This window comes from Ostrea edulis, chromosome 2 (genome assembly GCF_947568905.1).
Source record: "Ostrea edulis chromosome 2, xbOstEdul1.1, whole genome shotgun sequence".
Taxonomy (NCBI): domain Eukaryota; kingdom Metazoa; phylum Mollusca; class Bivalvia; order Ostreida; family Ostreidae; genus Ostrea; species Ostrea edulis.
Window position 1 is genome coordinate 46,838,080 of NC_079165.1, and position 19,256 is coordinate 46,857,335.

Below are 19,256 nucleotides of genomic sequence, written 5' to 3' on the forward strand. Positions count from 1 at the left end.
CATCTCATCATTTGTACCAGAATTCCCCGTATCTTATCAAGATTTCCGAAAAGATTCAAGTTTTAAAAAATTCATTTCATCCAAAATTTCTTCTCTGATGAAAAATTTGCACAATTTTCTGTGTCAGATGTGTATCAAAAGTTGTATCCAAAAGACTGGGATCTATCAAAAAGGCACCTGACATGAGATAATGTTTTAGATTAGGGATTCAAAATGTCCTGTCACTACGTTTTGGGAAACTGAACAGCTACTCTTCATATCCAGCTATTCTGTGATGTACATGTGTGAAGATTCTGTTAGTACAAGTCACGTCGATATACTCTTACAGGCATTATAAGAATGACATGAGGAAACTTTTAAAAAGTGTAGATTATCTATATAAAAAGTGTAGATTATCTATATAAATATTAAACCAAAGGATGGGCTTGTGAAATTATCCTATACTGGAAATTTTATTTTACTGGACATAGATATAAGCATCGACTTTCAAGACCTACATATTTTGCTTTGGATCTGAAGAATGATCAAGTTTTCTTCATTCTTACAAATATTTTTGGTAACTGACTTTGCTATGATAAATCTGCAACTATTGAGAAAAGATAAGAGTGGTTGATTAGAAATAACTTGATCTAATAGATAAAGCTTGAATCCCACCAGGATATAAATTTATATTTGTCACAAACCAATTACTCCGTTCAGAATTTCACTGGAACTAATGCAATTCACACAGTGCAAAAAACTACTGAATTTCAAACAAGAAAATATTACATACTATCTTTGTATCTGCTTAGATATTCTGAAAAACAATTTATTTGCAATGTTTAAAATCAATTATAGGATGCACTATTTTCATACATCTTCTAAACCTTGTATTTTTATCAAATTTATTATTCATTGAGCATTTTTCATTTTCTATGCACACAAATCTATCCTTTGATTTAGAAGATGATTTAACATTAAAGTTAAAGTACTTTCCCATAAAAAAGAAGACCGAGTTTTCAGACTACGCATGACCCACACAAACAATCGATATCACACCCATCCTTAACAGCCATGTAGATCATAAGGACACTTCTCCAACCAAGGGTAGATAACAATTGGAAAAAGGGCAGATAACTTATCAGTGTTTAACTTCCTTATCTGTGGACACATACAGTTACAATGATAAAATCGGACTATTTCACAGCTTACAGAGGGTGTGTGTAAATGCTGATGATAAGAAATGCCCATAACACTAATCATTTCATTTGATCCTCTGTCACCTTTGTCTTTAATAATAAATTTCAAAATATCAAAATAAATATTTGATATATTCTTATGGTAACTTCATTAGTTAGCATTATCAATTTGAGAACACCCCTTCCCTAATAATTTTCTTTGTCATAACAGATATCCACTGATCTTAAATTTTCATACTGCAAGTTTTCTATTATATGCAAATGATGGGGCTTGTCAAGTGTAAAATCAACCCAATACATATCATGATCTCACAAGCAGAGAATTCCCGTCTGCTTCTTGTGTCATCAATGGCTTATCTGCTGCTTGTTTGTCCATGTCAGAAGAATAAATACAAATTTCCTTTTCAGTAAGTCTACCAATAACTAATTCTGCTAATTCAGAGATAAAACTAGATTAAAGAATTGAATGATTTCAAATTTTCAACAGCAAAGTCAACATGTTTGATGAACTTCCATGGAAAGAGTGTTGCTGTTATTTCCACATATATAGTATACCACCAGCCTTAGTTGTAAAACAACTTGTCTTCAGATAAAATGTGTATTGCATGTTTGGCTCCTGACAGACAGCAAAACAGACAAAGAGATCCCTATGTGTTTACTTGTGAAATAGCAGAAAACACCAAAAATTTTATGGTATACATATCTTTTTGTATCAAACTTGCAAAATTGTTAGATGAATGCTTATGATTCACGAGTCATTACGAGATATGAGAATACATTAAATTCTAAAACACAGGACTGGATTACCCAGTTATTCATATCTGATTGGTTTTTTTTTTCTGGAGAAGTTTTATCTCAGGGAAACAACATGAAGTCTATAAAAAGAAGGAAATAATATAAGTGATGTCTTACATATAATAAGGTTTGCTACCTGTGTCATATCTAAAGTTTTGCACAACAAATTCTCAACTCACATCTTAATAAAGAGCACTACCTACAGCGTGCAGTAATAAAGACTCAGCATTGCAAGCTGCCAAAGACAACCCTAATATCTAATATTACTTTACCTCAGACTAGAATGTCCTCTGTCAATGGATAAAATGCTATAAAAACATTCTACAGACGTATAGTAGCAAAAACATAGCCAGTAATATTGCAGACACTGCAGAACTTGAGACAGATTTGTAACTCTTCTGTTGTGGTATGGGCCTCAACAAAATAAAATAGTAACAAGTATTAGGTTTGTTACTCACCATCTACGCAAATTCATCAAGTTTTTCAAGCCCATATGCCTTACCATCTGTGGGCTTGATTAACCCAATATATTTCCGTAGACAGTCAACATCAAACCTAATAACTAACAGCGTAGTTTGCTGTTGAACATGGATAATAACTAACAGTGTAGTTTGCTGTTGAATATGGATAATAACTAACAGTGTAGTTTGCTGTTGAATATGGATAATAACTAACAGTGTAGTTTGCTGTTGAATATGGATAATAACTAACAGTGTAGTTTGCTGTTGAATATGGATAATAACTAACAGTACACAGTTATTGACGGGGTTCGAGGACAACAGCTGTTTTGTTTGACCCGAGAACGGGTCTGTTGCCCGAAGCCGTAGGCTGAGGGCAACCGATCCGTTCGAGGGTCAAACAAAACAACTGTTGTCCGAGGACCCAGTCAATAACTGTTTTGTTATACATCTTCATTTTTAGGTTGTTTTTACTAGATGAACATGGTTTGTTGACTTTAAACAGGACAGTGTGATTGCGTACATTTATCACCGATTCCACTAGTTTAAAAGAAAACATACCCAATATCCTAATTGATAATTATATATTTCGTGTATCTGCTCTGCTTTTCATCAACTAAATTCTGTATTTCATCACCAGTCAGATCAGTGAACCTCGCCATTACGTAAACAAATCAGCAGACCCAAGAATCATGTGACTTGCGTATAGCTTTAACACGAATAAAATAAAAATAGGTAAACTTCATCTTATACAATTGATTCTAGAAAATGAACAAATAATTTTTCTATATTCTTGCTGTCCCTACTTTGAAGAATTAAATGAATTTCATCTTCCGTTGCTGTCGCAAAATGTGAATCCGCCATTTCTCTTTATCCAAACGGCACGAAAAGATAACTCGAGTTAGCGCCATATGACGTCATCGGCCAACAGTCTTTTTTAACAGTCGATTTTAACAGTTCCCGGTCCAACAGTCGCCAGAACAGTCGAAATGTTGGACTTATTTTTGTAAGGAGTTATATAGGAACTGTTTTATAGGGGTATAACAATGTAGTTTGCTGTTGAACATGGATAATAACTAACAATGTAGTTTGCTGTTGAATATGGATAATAACTAACAGTGTAGTTTTTGCTGTTGAACATGGATAATAACTAACAGTGTAGTTTGCTGTTGAATATGGATAATAACTAACAGTGTAGTTTGCTGTTGAACATGGATAATAACTAACAGTGTAGTTTGCTGTTGAACATGGCTAATAACTATATCTGTGAATCCTGTCTGTCTGTGTACTTATTTCAGAATATTCAAAAGATCAGACAGATGACAGACAACAGGCGATCAGAAAAGCTCACTTCAGCTTTGAGCTCAGGTGAGCTAAAAAGTCATGAGAAACTCGGCAATGTGTAACACAGCCCTCTGGTTTGAGGAGAGACAGGTTCAGATGGGATTCCTTCTTCACTATGTTCTATGAACCTGAGAAGGGAAGTTTCACCATTTGAAATTTATCACCAATGATCCAGGTGTCATCTTAGAAACAAACACAACCCCCCCACCCCCCCCCCCAAAAAAAAACCCAGAAAAAAAATAGAAAAACTCTTTATGGTTTATGAATCTGACTTCTTACAGTCAGGGTAAATATTTATGAAATACTTTTTTGAGGACATTCACAGCCTATTTCTCCAACTGGACATTCCATAGACAGCATTACCTCTTAAAGGAAAATAGATCATTCGTAAGAGTGCCTTGCAAGGACATGACCCGATGAAGAATGAATTTCATTATTTGGATAAATTATCATCAATATATTGTGTAATGTTTAATTTGCTACAGCATTATGAATGTATATGTGCTTAAACCTAGAACATGGGCATAGAAAATTTGGTCTATCTCAATTACAATTGGCATAGACCAGTGCCATTTGACGTAGACTCGGTCTATCAGTCTATTGTTCATTTTCAACACTGATTATTTCAGATATGTTTATTCTGTTTACAAAATTTTATAAATGTTCATCCTGTAAGTTATGAAATATTAGAATCTAAAACTTGTATATAATTGCTATGAGTTGATTTTTATATGATTAGGCTCACTTATGGAAGCATTACTGGATGGTAAACAAATGACATGTAGCAGTAATAGTGAAGGACATGAACAATAGTAAGAGACGAAGATACAACAAGAACTATGGTGAATCTCGGCAAATAATAATAAGGGGCTTTATCTGGAAACAAAATAAGCTATCAATTATTCAAAGGTGTTCCGATTTCTTGTTCATTTCATTCCATATCATACCATATTTAGTACTTCAAACCATCTATACAAATCTGAAATCAGACTGGCTATACACAGCAGTTTTAATATTTAATATCTCAGAAATCAACATATCAACATCTTTTTTCTTTTGATTTTTAAAATAACATTTTTAAAAAACCATTTATCTTGTTGCCTTGAAGGACGATCAGACTGTGTGCTGTATGTTTTTTTGGAAGAAACTAATGATGCATGCCTTTGGATTTAACAGCTTTCCAGTAAAAATGTTCCACATATAATGGAATAGTGGCAAAATCAAGGCAGGTCCCATTAAATTTTTATGGCTGCATTTAACTTGGTTGTTTATCTGTGTATGAATTTGATATGACATCACATAATTGTGGAGTCGTTTATACACATTTAAGTGCTAATACATGTTTGGAAGAGATATCTCAAACATTAATATTTTTTGTTATTTCTGTTCAGAATATGATCAAACAAACTTAGAGTCTATAATATAGCTAGCATGAAGATATCATTAATGCAGTCTCTCAGACAACATTCCAGCATACTTAATTTCTGTCAGAGTCAACATTGACAGCATCGGACTTCTCTTAACCAGAATATCAATTAAAGCTATATCATAAAATGTACTATGCTTTGCATGTATGTATGTTGTTTTATATAATTCTAATACAAGCATTTTTCACCCATACAGAGGTGTAGGTGAAGTGTCCCAAATAATGACCTGTGCATGGTGCTTTATAGCATCATAGCAGTCAGGGTTCTTTATTGTGCAAACAACTACCATGACAAGGGACTTGTATTTTAAAGGCAATATCCAAAAGACCTGTGACTTTCACTTCTAATATAACTGTATCAGGCACTTGGTGAAGGAAAGGAGCAGTCTACCATTTTAGTTTTGACATGATGCCAGTATCGAGAATGAAACAGTTGTGATGCACATCCTAACTACTAGGCTACATCACCTATGACAATTTAATGCTTTACTCAGAAAAATGAAATAATTTGCAAAGAGAATTTTCTCACTATTTATTTAAAAAAGGGGAAAAAATTACCCCCTGTCTACTGGTATATGTAAATATCTTATACAATCTTACAATTTTGAAGATGTATCAGATGTTCATGCATCACTAAGAATTCTAACTTCGAATGATATATTTTACAATATCTAAGCTACATTTCTAATGTTTTCGCCTATGAAATCTTTACAAAATGTAATGATTTTCCTCATGAATGCAGTGCAATTATGAAGAATGTGCGTGTGAATCTTGATAAATATGTCTATTCTAATGGCTGGGAAATCTAACAGAAGTGAAAGTAGAATGTAAATATAAAGAATATACATGAGGGCATAAACTGCAACGCCTCACACCAGCATACTTTTCACGATGTGCCTCATGAAGTATGCCAGAGGTGTGAAGCGTACGTCGCACGTCATACCCCCACAAATTTTCAAAAATGACAAGAACTACTGTCATTTATATTTCTCTGCAATTTTCATACCAATTATTTACAAATTATGATTTTATGGTCCATGACCAAGCCTTTTAAATGAAGACAGTAACATTTCTAATTTTCCTTAAACTTTACCAGTGTTGGTGTCCTCTCTTTTGCAATTTGACCCTTTTAAAGCTTAAAAAGGCAGTTAATGGCCTTCATGAAATAAATAATGACATACTTTTTACTTAAATAACAGATAAATATCTTGTATAGAGTTTCCTTTTCACATCAGATCATTTACTAAAATTAAAAGAAAGGGTCTTTTCATGGACAACCAACATAACACAACAATTTTCTTTACACTTGAAAATAACTGATGGCTCTTAACAAGCAGGAAATATCATATTCATTATTCTAATAAAAAAATAGCCTGTAGATTGCATGAATTCAAAAGTAAGCTACTGATAAAACACCCAGTGTAACTGCTCTACAATATCATGATCATTTCTATTAAACCAAATTCACACCATCATACTTGACATGCAAAATACAACAAAATTTGAAACATTTCCCTGGTACAACATCTCCAAAAAGTATTAATTTCACTTTCTGAATATCAGTTTGTGAATTTCAAATGATGCCAGATGATGCAAGCTTACCTCACAGTCTATTTCCAGGTGACATATACGAAGACATTCACTCATTCCAGGATTCAGCCCACCCCACCCCATCCATGAACATCATCAGGACTAAATATGTCAGATTGACTTTATATAAATCTTCATTAAAACATCAAGAACTAGGGAGAATGATTTTAATCTGCATCCAAAGGAAGTAACACCTCACAAAAACAGGAGTAAATCACTCAGTACAATGAAATGAAAAGCTGGAAATCATCAGCCATGAATCTCTTAGGATCTGTTCTTGTCTGAAGACCAAATATACCCAACTTCTGAAGGTCAAAGATTTAGGATGATACACTTATTTTGGAGATACAGTACTTTTGGTGTCGTGCATCATGCAGAAGCTGCAAGCAGTATACTGCAGATAGTCATGATGTGAGCTTATTAAACAGTCTTACATGTACTTAAATAGCAGTACATGTACAAATGTACCTTTATCCTAATTTTGTGCTTTGATTAAAAGTAGTACAAAAAAAAAATAACATACTTAATTTATATGAAGGAAAAGCCTAAGAATCCAAAATAAAACTGACTCAGTAGAATTATCAGAATGAGTCTGGTAAAGACATCAGCTCTGGTACCGCCTCAATAATGACACACAGTTGTTGATTTTATAAATCAAGCCAATCTCACACTGTCAAAATATTTGATAAGTAAGAAAAACAGACTCTTAAATCAGAAGCACCCAAAAAACCCATGCAACTTCTGGGATATCCAAGATCTCATCTGATGATAATGTGGTGTCAGTTTCTAACTAAGGCTGGTTAGAGTCACTCAGAATGGAATCAATGACATTGTTTTTTCTTTCTGTCTTCATAAGTAAATACATGAAACTTTATCTAAAATCATAAACATTTGTCCTTCAAAAATCATTATAATAAAATAAAATGCAATGCCATGGCTTTAGTATCGCGAGTAAATTCATTTATCTTCATACATCTGAAAATTCTTATCACAATCCCAAATCAAGCCACAGTGGGCAAATATTACCTTCAAGTTTAATAATATTTACCCAGTTTGAGTACACAGGTATAAACTAAATTCCTGGTTTACTATCCACTGGGGGAAGATGACAAGCATTACGTCTTAAAAAGCCATTTATGGTGTCAATAAAAACACTTGCTTTAATTCGGGTTTAATTCCGGCAAGGAGAGGTGATGGAGGAATTTTGTTGAAGGTGGACGCAGTAATCCACCTAGGGGTCATGATCCTGTCCTCACCGAGCCCTCCATTTGTTTCTCAATCATGATTGTGCTGTTTTGTACACATTATATACAAGAGATAGGATAGAAACATGGTCGAAAAAGTATTTTTACTCCCTGTGTTAATTTGTCAATTTGTCTCCAGCACAAACAACGTGTAGACAACAAAAAGACCTTTTAATTGAACCAACAGTGACATGGTGATTCCAACTTCATTATAACTAAAATATCTTAGATGACAATCAATAAAACTTAACTGAAATTCTTTTTTTAAAAAGTGTTATCAAAAGTAACACTATACAGTATATACATTTGTAATAACGATCAATTATCCAGGGATCTTCTGACAAATTGTATGGTTAATTTCCCCCTGACAAAACTTGGTTTAAAAAATAAATTTGTATTGCTGAAAAAAATGCAACAAATTAAAAACTATGCGATGGTAAGGCTTGAAGAAATTATGGCCCTCATCAGAACTAGTATGATCTTACCATATATATGTATGTTCCATGCAAATATTATATATTTTAAAAACATATTGTTCTTTTAAAGGTATAACTATCGTCTCCATGCAGTTTGACTATTATATGTTAAACATAAAATACTTTAATCATGCAGTGGCTCCTAAGAGTAAGAGGCCTCTTTGTTTCCTGTACAAAACAACTGTTGTTTAATCACTTCTCAAAAGAAAAGCTTATCTATTCTGAAGTTCACATCTATGAGGAATCTGTATATGTCTCATTAAAACATCCTCTTCCTACACAGGTTCAGGTACTTGTTAATTGAATGGGTAATCATTTTTTAAAAAAGGTGTTTAATCATGAGAGAGAGAGAGAGAGAGAGAGAGAGAGAGAGAGAGAGAGAGATTGATTGATTTTTTTACTCCAATCTCAAATTTCATTTGGACAATTATACATTGTTTACAAGCAATCCCTTACTATTTTAATAATGCTGTGAAATAAACGGGGCTGGCTTTAGTCAGACTGATCTACAACTAGATGTACTGAATTTCAGTATTTAGATTCTTTGGGGGTTTTTTGTCTGATTTTTTTTATTTGTAAAATTTTGCTAGATTAAAAACTTTTTGGTTAAATCACAAATTTCAATTTAAGAATTTAAATAAAACTTACTATTTAAGTCCAGTGCTTGTTATAGGATGAAATAAAAGTCCAGTAGTTACTCAACTTATGGTCATCTCTTGGGTTGGGGAGAGCCTTAGCAGGACATTAGCTTGGCACATTCATAATAAGAAAACATCTATTTCACATGAAGCATGAAAACTTTGGAATTTATTCACAAAGAAAAACAATCAATTTCCATTCATGTTCATTAATATTCAAATTGAAATTAAACATCGAGTGGGCAATTCTCTACTCTCCCAGACAATAGGGACATTAATTCTTTGTTCAGTTATACCCTCATAATTATCTGCCCATTCTCTGCAAAAATAATTAGATCAACTTCCAAGAGGCCAAAACTTTAGTTGCTGCACTTTCATGGATTCTGCAATTTTTCAGATTTTCTTCTCATTTTCTTCAATTATACCATGGCCAGAGGAAACTGCGCCATTCAGTGTTAAGATAGGCTTAAGGATACCTAGAGTCACCTACAGTTCAGAATGGGTCATCGCCAGCTTATGGTGATGCCACTGGCACAGAATTGAGTATCAATGTCCGGCCTCAAGAGGCTTATCTTGAGCCTCTTGTGAAATATTACACTGGCCAATCTTGGCAACATTGGGTATTACAGTATTGTAAGATTACAGAGATTTTCAACCATGTTTGAGAGTCTGAGGTCTGTCATATAGCTTCTAGGTTTTCATTCAGATAGAGTCACCAGTCGTAGCGTTGTATCAGCACCAAAAGCACTAGTACATAATTCCACTGTTATGTTTCTATATCTCTGTCTCAAATCAAATTACACTATATTACATATGTACTAAACTTTATTATTGAAAAACCACAATAGACAAAACTGAATATCCACAACTTCAAATTGCTTCATTAGTATCAAACATGTGAATAAGCCTGCATGAACAATAATTTGGAGCAGTAAGGAGTATATTTTTCAAACACTGCAATCACATATTTAAAATGTTGACAAGACATTAGCCATGACAAAAATGTTAGAAATGCCACATAAACTTTTCTTTGACAAGTTTAGGGTACAGTTTGTAAAACATGACAAATTACAGATGACATTTGGCCTCACCTAGTCACAGTGGGACACAGCACTGGGTAACATACGAGGGAGACCGTCCCATACCCAAGAGCGACACGGACTCAAAGCAGCATCACGAAGATCTGATTACCCGAAATTTGTACCTGGTATCATGAAACAATCTGCACCATTATTATAATAAACCCATGAATCGGGAACTGTCTAGCCTTCAGAATGGACAATGGCTAGCTGACAGGGGTCACAAGGACCCTAAGGCCTGTATTGTTCTCCAGATGATACCCCTTTTTGTGCATACAAACACACTTTAAACAATTCTACAGTATCACTAATTACAAAGAACATTTGCCGCGAAGATCTTACTGGTTAATCTTTTGGAAAAATGAGGAGAATTATTAACCAAGTGACTAATAATAATGCTTTCTCCTTAGGCGACCAAAATGTGAATAGTTAATTGTCCATCTGGATGAATAGAGATAATGTTGTTAATGGATATTTTAAAACTAACAATGCTTTTTCATGATTTTTTCCACCAAATGAAAAAATGAATTCTTTGTAAATCACAATCTATATAAAAAACATACACTGTAAAAGTGGTTATTTACATGTGGAGAAATTTGCATTAATTATATATGCGTTCACATAATAAGCGCGTAAATTTCTGCCACGCGTATCGTTATAAATATTTGATATAATATATATCATATTCATTTACCACATTTATCCCCACGCGTAATGTTGGACGTAGAAAACGCGCACTTAACCCCCAGCATAAATAAGCACTTTTACAGTTTTAAATCTGAAAGCAAAATGTGAAATATGTCAAAAACTTTGAATCACAAGGGCGTTATATCATTATCCTACCTCTTCAACAAGAAAAATTCCTCAATGAACCTAACTTACAATATAATATCAATTTCCCATCCAATTTCTTCTGAAGCAAGATCTACTTTGATCCCTTACACGTCCACATTCAATCACTTTGCTCAGTTGGGTAAAAATTCTTTCTAGTGATTACCCCTAAACAGTATTTGTTGTTGATTTGCGCAAATATTGAAAGAAAATAAGCAGTCTTTAGTGGTGGCCGATTCCCCTATACAAAGTGTCCCATTCGGCTACCTTAATCATTCAATACCTTTTGGGACATAGGTAAACAATATCTTCCTCTGGTCAATACTACCTATGGTATCTAAATTGATTACCTGGTTTGGTCCCACTTTGAATTCTCCGATGGTCTATAAAAATGAATTGTTTGTATCACAACAGATTTAAAATGTGCTATAAGATGTGGTTAAACTTATTCCACAAAACTGTATTTGAAATTCGAATGTAACTGTTTAATAGCTGTGTAGAATTTAGCACTTACGTAAGAAAAAACCCAAACCTGATCGAGTCACTTCAATTAAAAGTTTAATGTTCTTTGTATTAAAATATAAAACTTCAAAAGTGAATTCTTACCATTTGAGGAACAAGCTGAGCAACTATAACAAAATTGCTTTTCATTCGCAGATCAGTATTTTGTGCGAATACTGTTTGTTGGATAAAATTACTTTGATAGTAAAGACTTAAAAAGTTCTGACGTTTCGTCCGCCATAAGTCAGAGATAACTTCATTTCATATCTATAATACAGTCTGATGAATACATAATACATGTAATATATTGAGCGTCACATAAGCTGATGTCAACTTAAATGGTTACGGTACATCAAGCAGTATGAAAGCAGTGAAAATCTCATTCTATTAATATCTCTGAATGGTATCATCTGAATATACATCTAAATTCTTAAAAAAAAAAAGTCAAGCAAATTATCTAATCAAACACTTTATTCAAATGCTATGGCTGGCAAAATGGACTTTCAAGGTAAATTTTTTATATATCAAAGACTGCTATAAGCTAGCATGACGACCCTATGTCTAATTTTGATTATATTTTTTCCTATAGCTAATAGCTATCATGTGGATAAATTAATATATGCCATTTAAGCCCATTGATATTTAAAAAAATAAACATGGGTGTCTGTTTGAAGACTGTTTCCAGTAAATGAGTAAAACTTTAAAAGACCATTGATACTGAGGAAAAGTAAATAAACATAAGCATGCTAAGGCAGTTTTATTGATATAACCCATCACAGACAGGTTACAAATAAATAAACTACAGTACAATGAAAATGGTCAACTATGAAAATTCAATCAGCTTATCAATGCCTCAACCTCACAGCTGACTCATTTCTTCATTTGAAGTACAAACTCTGTCATCTTAGTTAAAGCTGACATGAATTAATAAATACGTACACCTTTCTCATCTTATCCGCCATATTTCTCTCAGGTAGCCTAATTTACTCTACCCGTATATACCCCAAATGTGATTGTCACACCTGAGTGATTTTTCTAGGTGGACTTGACCAGTGCACATCTCCGATTGTAATATATAGGGAATGAGAAACAAATAAAATAACAGATTAAAACATTATGCTTTGCTCAAATTTACAAAATATTGATTGTATACTAATGCAACATTCTGGAAGTTTAGATAAGTTAGACAAAAATACAAAAAAACAAAAAACTTTTCTTGCATACTTGCAAATGCATGCAAGTATTTGCATTTTCTAATAAAATAAATGCGGGTAAATCATTTGCCAATTACATACTGATAGAATGGAATAGGCAAAGAGCATAAAATATATTATTTATATCACTTCTTGCAAAATAAAGGTGCATGCTATATGCATAATATGCAATGCACAAGGTATAATCGCCAAAAAAAGTATCAAATACGGGCGTCTATTCAACAGGTATCGGAGATGTGCACTTACCGAAAATATTAGATTCTCTTTATTCTGATAAATCCACGAAACAAAATGATAAACTCCATTTGTATCTCGTTAGAACTTTACAACACGTTGTCATTCCATTATACAGACTGCGACACACTTCACCCGTGCCAAACAGGGTGTCTTCAATCAGGGGAGATGTCAGAGTCGAAAATTTTTCCTGCATTGAATGCTTGTCTGGTCGAGGTTTTGCAGTTTATAGAAATGGGGAATCTAATATTTGGTTGGATATATTGCGTGCACAATTCAAAATTTCTCGATGATCATATACAAACTTGGATATACAAATAAGGGAATAATGATCGAAAATATACATATGTGTGCAAATGCGTGTATTACATTTGCAATCCATAATAAACAGTTCATTACACAAAGACACATATGAAAGGAAATTTATAAACGAAAATATTGTTTTGTTGTCTCTTTTGGAACCACATAATTATTTACGGTCTCTGTATGTCCATATTCAGAGAGAGAGAGAGACCGTCCTACTTCGATTTATAATATATCATTTCACAGAAGGAAAGAAAATTGATCACTTACATAAATGTAAGCTTACAAGCATTAAAAATTTCCAGCTATCTAAAAATTTGTGATTGACAATATATTGGAAACTTACAGGAGTTGATGCTTATAATTGAATTCATTACAAATTTAAAAAAAAGAATATTAGTTTGAACTGTGCGTGTAGAAAATACGGACTTTGTATGTTAGAATAATGGGAAAAAAGTAAATTGTCAAAAAAAGTGGGAAAAGCAGACCAGCCTTCCTGCCCACCCCAACCCCTTGTTTTCGTACCTGGAACAACATATCAATTCGTGTTGAAAGAAAGGTGCATATCTACATTTCATTAAATTCCAAAGGAGCTCGAATTTATGTGTTCCCCTGTTAATTATTTTGTATGCAAGATTCGTTCCCGAATTTAGAATCATGCTTTCAGTCAGAGCAGAAATGAATTTATGTTGAAGTACATCTAGTTTGAATGCAAATGTTGGATTCCTTCTTTTAATTTCATCAGACTCATTAGAAATCCCTCTCCCAAACTATGCAGCTTTGTTTTTATTGATATCTAAATCGGTATAAATAAATCCGGATATAAATTATCATAATGGTTTTTTTTTTTCGTGATCATATAGATATTGATACTGATAATGAAAAAAGAAAATGTTTATACTCTTGCCTTTTGCATATCCTACTAATGCATTACAGTATATTGACATTGTATCATATCAAATAAAACCTCAACACGAATTTTACTGATTTATGCATACTAACATCTTATCGAATACATTTGAATTTGAAATTTCTACGTACAGCGGTATGGCCATTGCGCCAGATCTACGAAATGAAAATATTTATGAATAAATTACACTCAAGCCTCAAAGTAATCATTATGGCATGTTACAGAAACGTTAAAACACACAAATGCTATAGTCCTGCAATGCATGCATGCGATTTTTCTGAATACATGTATTCATGAATGAAGTTCCTACGCTTGAAAATATCTTGATCTTTATTGCATTTTGTTTTGTGATTTTGGTTTACCATTCCTTACACTGTGTAAATGAAGGAAAACTTGGTAAAGGGTGCAATTCTACATGCACCATACAATTAGTATACATGCATGTGTTTCAAAGCAAAATGTACATGTAATAACCAGACATGTATCGTCATTTTTCATGGGGGGGGGGGGGGGGGGGGGGGGGGGGGTAGAACAGGGGAAAAAATGGAAAATTGGATTCTTCAAAATCTCTTGCCATTCAAAATAATTATTAAAAAAGATGAACGAAAACAGCAATAAAATAAAACAAAACACCCAAACAAACCAAGATGTTTTGTCCGATGTTCAAAGTCCTAATGTGGGGGTGAAGGGTTAAAGAGTCTTTTACTTTGGCTACCTCAATAATTTCCCCCTACACTTCATTTTCTTCAATCGTTGGGGGTCGGATGGGGTGGTTAGTCCTCTACTAAGAGTGCCTCATATCTTCATTTTCTTAATTGGTGGTGGTGTGTGTCTTTTACTATTATATCAGAACTTTCAAGCTGGGGTAAGTGGGGGAGGGGTTGTCACTCAATGTATCTTTTATTTGCATTACAAACTAACAAAAAATGGATATTGTTATTAAAGGTGGGTGACAGACACTCTTGTACTCTCCCCTTGATGTTTGATAACGACGCATAATATGATAAACTCGATTATTACATTTTGCGTTAGTACAATTTGCGTCGAGTTCGACGCAGAATGTAATAACGCAAAATGGCGTAGATATATAAGATCTATTGAGCGCCATATTAGCATAAAATGAAGTAATTGAAAATAACATTATTTAAAAATGTTTAATTTTTAATTATTGCGTGCTTTAAATGAATCAAATAAATCTGTATTATCAATTAATGAGAGCAATATTGAGTTACTAGCTATAGTACTGTTCTCTTTTTATTGAATTAGCGATATCATTTGTCTTAATAAGAGCACGATTGTTACAAGATCATCGGTTCTCTCTCTCTCTCGTTGTTCTCTCTCTCTCTCTCTCTCTTGTTGTTCTCTCTCTCTCTCTCTCTCTCTCTCATCCCATACACTCGTACAGTGTTGTATATGCAAATTTATGTTCCTAAATGATTTCCTGATTTATAAATCGGCAATACTCTGACCAGTAAATCATATGGTATAAGGATTCATGCACAATACAGGGTAAATATTATACTCTGATACTTCCCCTGATTGAAGATAGCTGATCGGCCCGGGCTAAGTGTGTCGCAGTCTGTACAATGGACAATGTTGTTTACTGTTGGAATGCAAATGGAGTTTATCGTTTTGTTTCATGGATTATGCAAATAAATGGAGTTTTACTACTACTTAGAGTATTTTCGACAAGTGTACACGTACATCTGCGGTCCTTTACAGATATTACGAGTAGGCCCAGGTAAATAGTCGTCCGCATTCGATGCATTTTCATGGCGAGCATACATGCCATTTTCATAAGTATAGTGGTATTTATGTCTTTGCCTTTTACTTGAAGTAATTGTAATTGGTATAGATCGTATAATCTTTGCTTATTCCATTTTATCAATAGATAAAAGATAAAATATTTGACCGCATATTTGTATAGTTTTGACATATTTACTGCAAATGTACGCACGTTCACGTAAAGAAAAGGCATTCTATATATATTTATCCAAATATATATATTTAGAATGATTTACTACTGTACAATATGTTTATTAGAATTTTGAGCACTGCATGGTGTTTCAAAATGTGATATCATTTCTTCTTGATGTCCTATAAATTAGTATCGGAGATGTACGTGTTACCTGTCGAAACTACCCGCACAGGTAAATCGAAGACACTGATGTGAAGTGAGGCGTAGCAAAGCTCGTCCCCTTATATACCATGCGAACCCTGATATATATAACAATAGAAATTCCAACTAATATGGCGGATTAGCAGAGAAATATGGCGGACATATAGAATTATACTATATTTATTAATTCATGTCAGCTTTAAATCTCAAACATCAAAGATGACTGCAGAAGATACAAAAATCCAACTCATTTGAGGAATAACTCTTTATAGTTAACAAATGAGATGATCAAAATATAGAGGAGCAAGAGAAAAATTGCTACTTCCTCCAATGTATATGTAACAGGAAAAGAGAAAATGCATTGCACCAGACTGGGATTCGAACCTGGGGCTCCTGCACCTCCAGTCAGGTGCTCTACCAACTGAGCAATCTGGCCAATGGTGATCAAACCTTTCTGACTGCCACATATATATGACAGTTATTACTTTTATTTACATTTCAATCTGTTCAATACATATCAAATGTGTAAATATGACCTAATGCAGTGACTGTAATTGCATTATGATATCACACTGGGTATAGGTGAAAATATGTTGTTTTTCTTTCAATTTGAGAATTTTTCACTCACATCGAGATTTATCAGCTTTAGGTGAAGTGCCACAAATTTTTAACTTTGACTTCGGGTTGCACCCTACCACTAGGCTAGATTGTCTATATTCATCCTTACTAGCAAAGTTTTATTTTTTATAGGTACATGTGCCAAACAAGTCTGTATGCCAGAAAGAACCATGGGGAAATAAAGTGCACCGCCACGGCACATGATACGCCCGTCACATATTGTTAACAGTATAGATTGTACCCATTAAAACATTTTTTTTTTTTATATCACCTTAATTAAATGTCACAGTGACCTTAAAGTAGGATGCGACACACCTTCTACCTAAGATGCATTAGTTGACCAATTTTGGTGATTCTAGGTCTAATAGTTTTCAAGTTATGAGCCGGACAAGTTTTTGCCATATATGGCCATATCTTCTTAATGAAAAGTCACAGTGACCTGGTTTTAATGTGCGACACACATTCTACCCAAGATGTATCTACAGACAAAGTTTGATGATTCTAGGCCTTGTAGTATTTAAGTTACGGGTCGGACACGAAAAAGCTAACAGACGGACGGACAGACGGATATCTTCTTAATGAAAAGTCACAGTGACCTGGTTTTAATGAGCGACACACCTTCTACCCAAGATGTATCTACAGACAAAGTTTGATGATTCTAGGCCTTGTAGTATTTAAGTTACGGGTCGGACACGAAAAAGCTAACAGACGGACGGACATGAACGCCATACCATAATACGTCCCGTCTGAAGACGGGCGTATAAAAACCCCAGAAGAGAATTTAGCTCTCTTCATATTGATGTTCCAGTCTGGACAAGTATGAGAGTAACTGGAGCGGACCACAAGACTAGAATTGAATACTTCATTATCAAACAAAAATTTATGTATTCAGTATACCTCTCCAATTTGAAGAACTCAAAGTGTAAAAACTCAACAAAAAATATATAAATAGATGAAACTTTTTATTTTTGAAAAATAAACAATATTTAGAGACACTTCATTATAGATAGACTTCCTATGATTCAAACAAATTAGCGATTTCTAAGTTGATATCAATGTAGTGGTAGTGAGGTCAACAACAGAATTTTATCTCAAGTGGGCTTTTATATCTGAACAGGAGAAAGCAAGAAAGAATCTCCAGGAATTCTCCAGACAGGCCCTAAAGTAAATAACACACACATGTCAAAAAGACATCAGAACTAATTTATACCAAAAAAACAGCACTTGAAAATTCTTCTACAAACAAATCGATGAAACCAATTTATTTAAATGAATGTAAAATGTCTTTCAATAAGGGTGTTCCACAAACACGAAGGATCGAGACAGACAAAGATGCTGTTATGTGAGTGTTTGTTGTATGACACAGACCTGGGACACAGATGTAGCTTCATAAAGTGACAGCATTGTAGTGTATCACATATCACTGATACTATTAAATATTTCTTGAGCTCATTTAGTTTTGGTCAAAATGGCTATTTGATTAGAAATACACCAGGTGGTGGGGGTGGGGGTGGTGGGGTAAGTTATCCTTCAGTATACTCAATACTGTTACTCAGTTTAACCATGGATATTCACTACCATTTGCCGCTACTATTAAAAGGGACCATGTAATAAATCGAACTCTTTGTATGTTATAATTAGAAGGAAAAGTATGTCACATGTCAAGAAAAAAAGGGGGGGGGGGGGAGTGCCCTCCTACCTTTGCTACATGCATGGAGATCTTACAATTTTTGATATCATTGCAGTGATGGATTGTTACAGTGACTTGAGAAAATCATAACAAAATGAGTAAATATCCATATACAGTAGAGGAAATACGCGATACTGTGAATTAGTTTGTGTTGCCTTCCAATACCAAACATCAGAAATTTTATCTAGCTCAGTTTTGGTACTAGGTCTGAGTAAGATATTTGCTTGCAACATTCAGAAAAACAATCTTCAAAGATGTATTGGAAATAAATCTTCTTTACTCATCACTAATTTGCGTACAAGAGTTGCCCAAATGAAGCATAATTTTTGTAACTTCTCTGATATCCCGTATTAATTGATCTGCATGATTTTTACCAATGCAAGTTTCATGTATAAATAATGTGTAAATTAATAAAAACTGACCTACATGAATTAGCCTGCCACAAGTCACCTCAGTTATTCTTGACCAAACTATATGCAGCAAATAATTAATACACATGATTTCAAGTCCTGTCCCTTTGAACTGCCAGTAGAAGGGAAATTGGGAATCTTTTAACTGATGCACAAAATATCTACCAGTATTTATGTCATTGGTTTTAAAATCTTCAG

At 33.8% G+C, this 19,256-nt stretch overlaps 1 protein-coding gene across 9 annotated transcripts in view; it reads right to left on the reverse strand.

Annotated features, from left to right (window-relative positions):
• Positions 1-19,256, reverse strand: part of LOC130051723 (hemicentin-1-like) — a 57,796-nt gene that overhangs the window by 34,384 nt on the left and 4,156 nt on the right. For 3 of the 9 annotated variants that reach the window (XM_056154271.1, XM_056154260.1, XM_056154252.1), the window contains exon 1: positions 6,804-7,350. The exons of 1 other annotated variant lie outside the window; for it this stretch is intronic. The gene's annotated coding sequence lies outside the window, so the exon portion shown is untranslated. Of the gene's footprint in view, positions 1-6,803; positions 7,436-11,409; positions 11,443-11,665; positions 11,928-19,256 lie in introns of those variants that run through there. 5 more of the 9 variants (XM_056154267.1, XM_056154245.1, XM_056154270.1 and 2 more) reach the window with 4 other exon arrangements.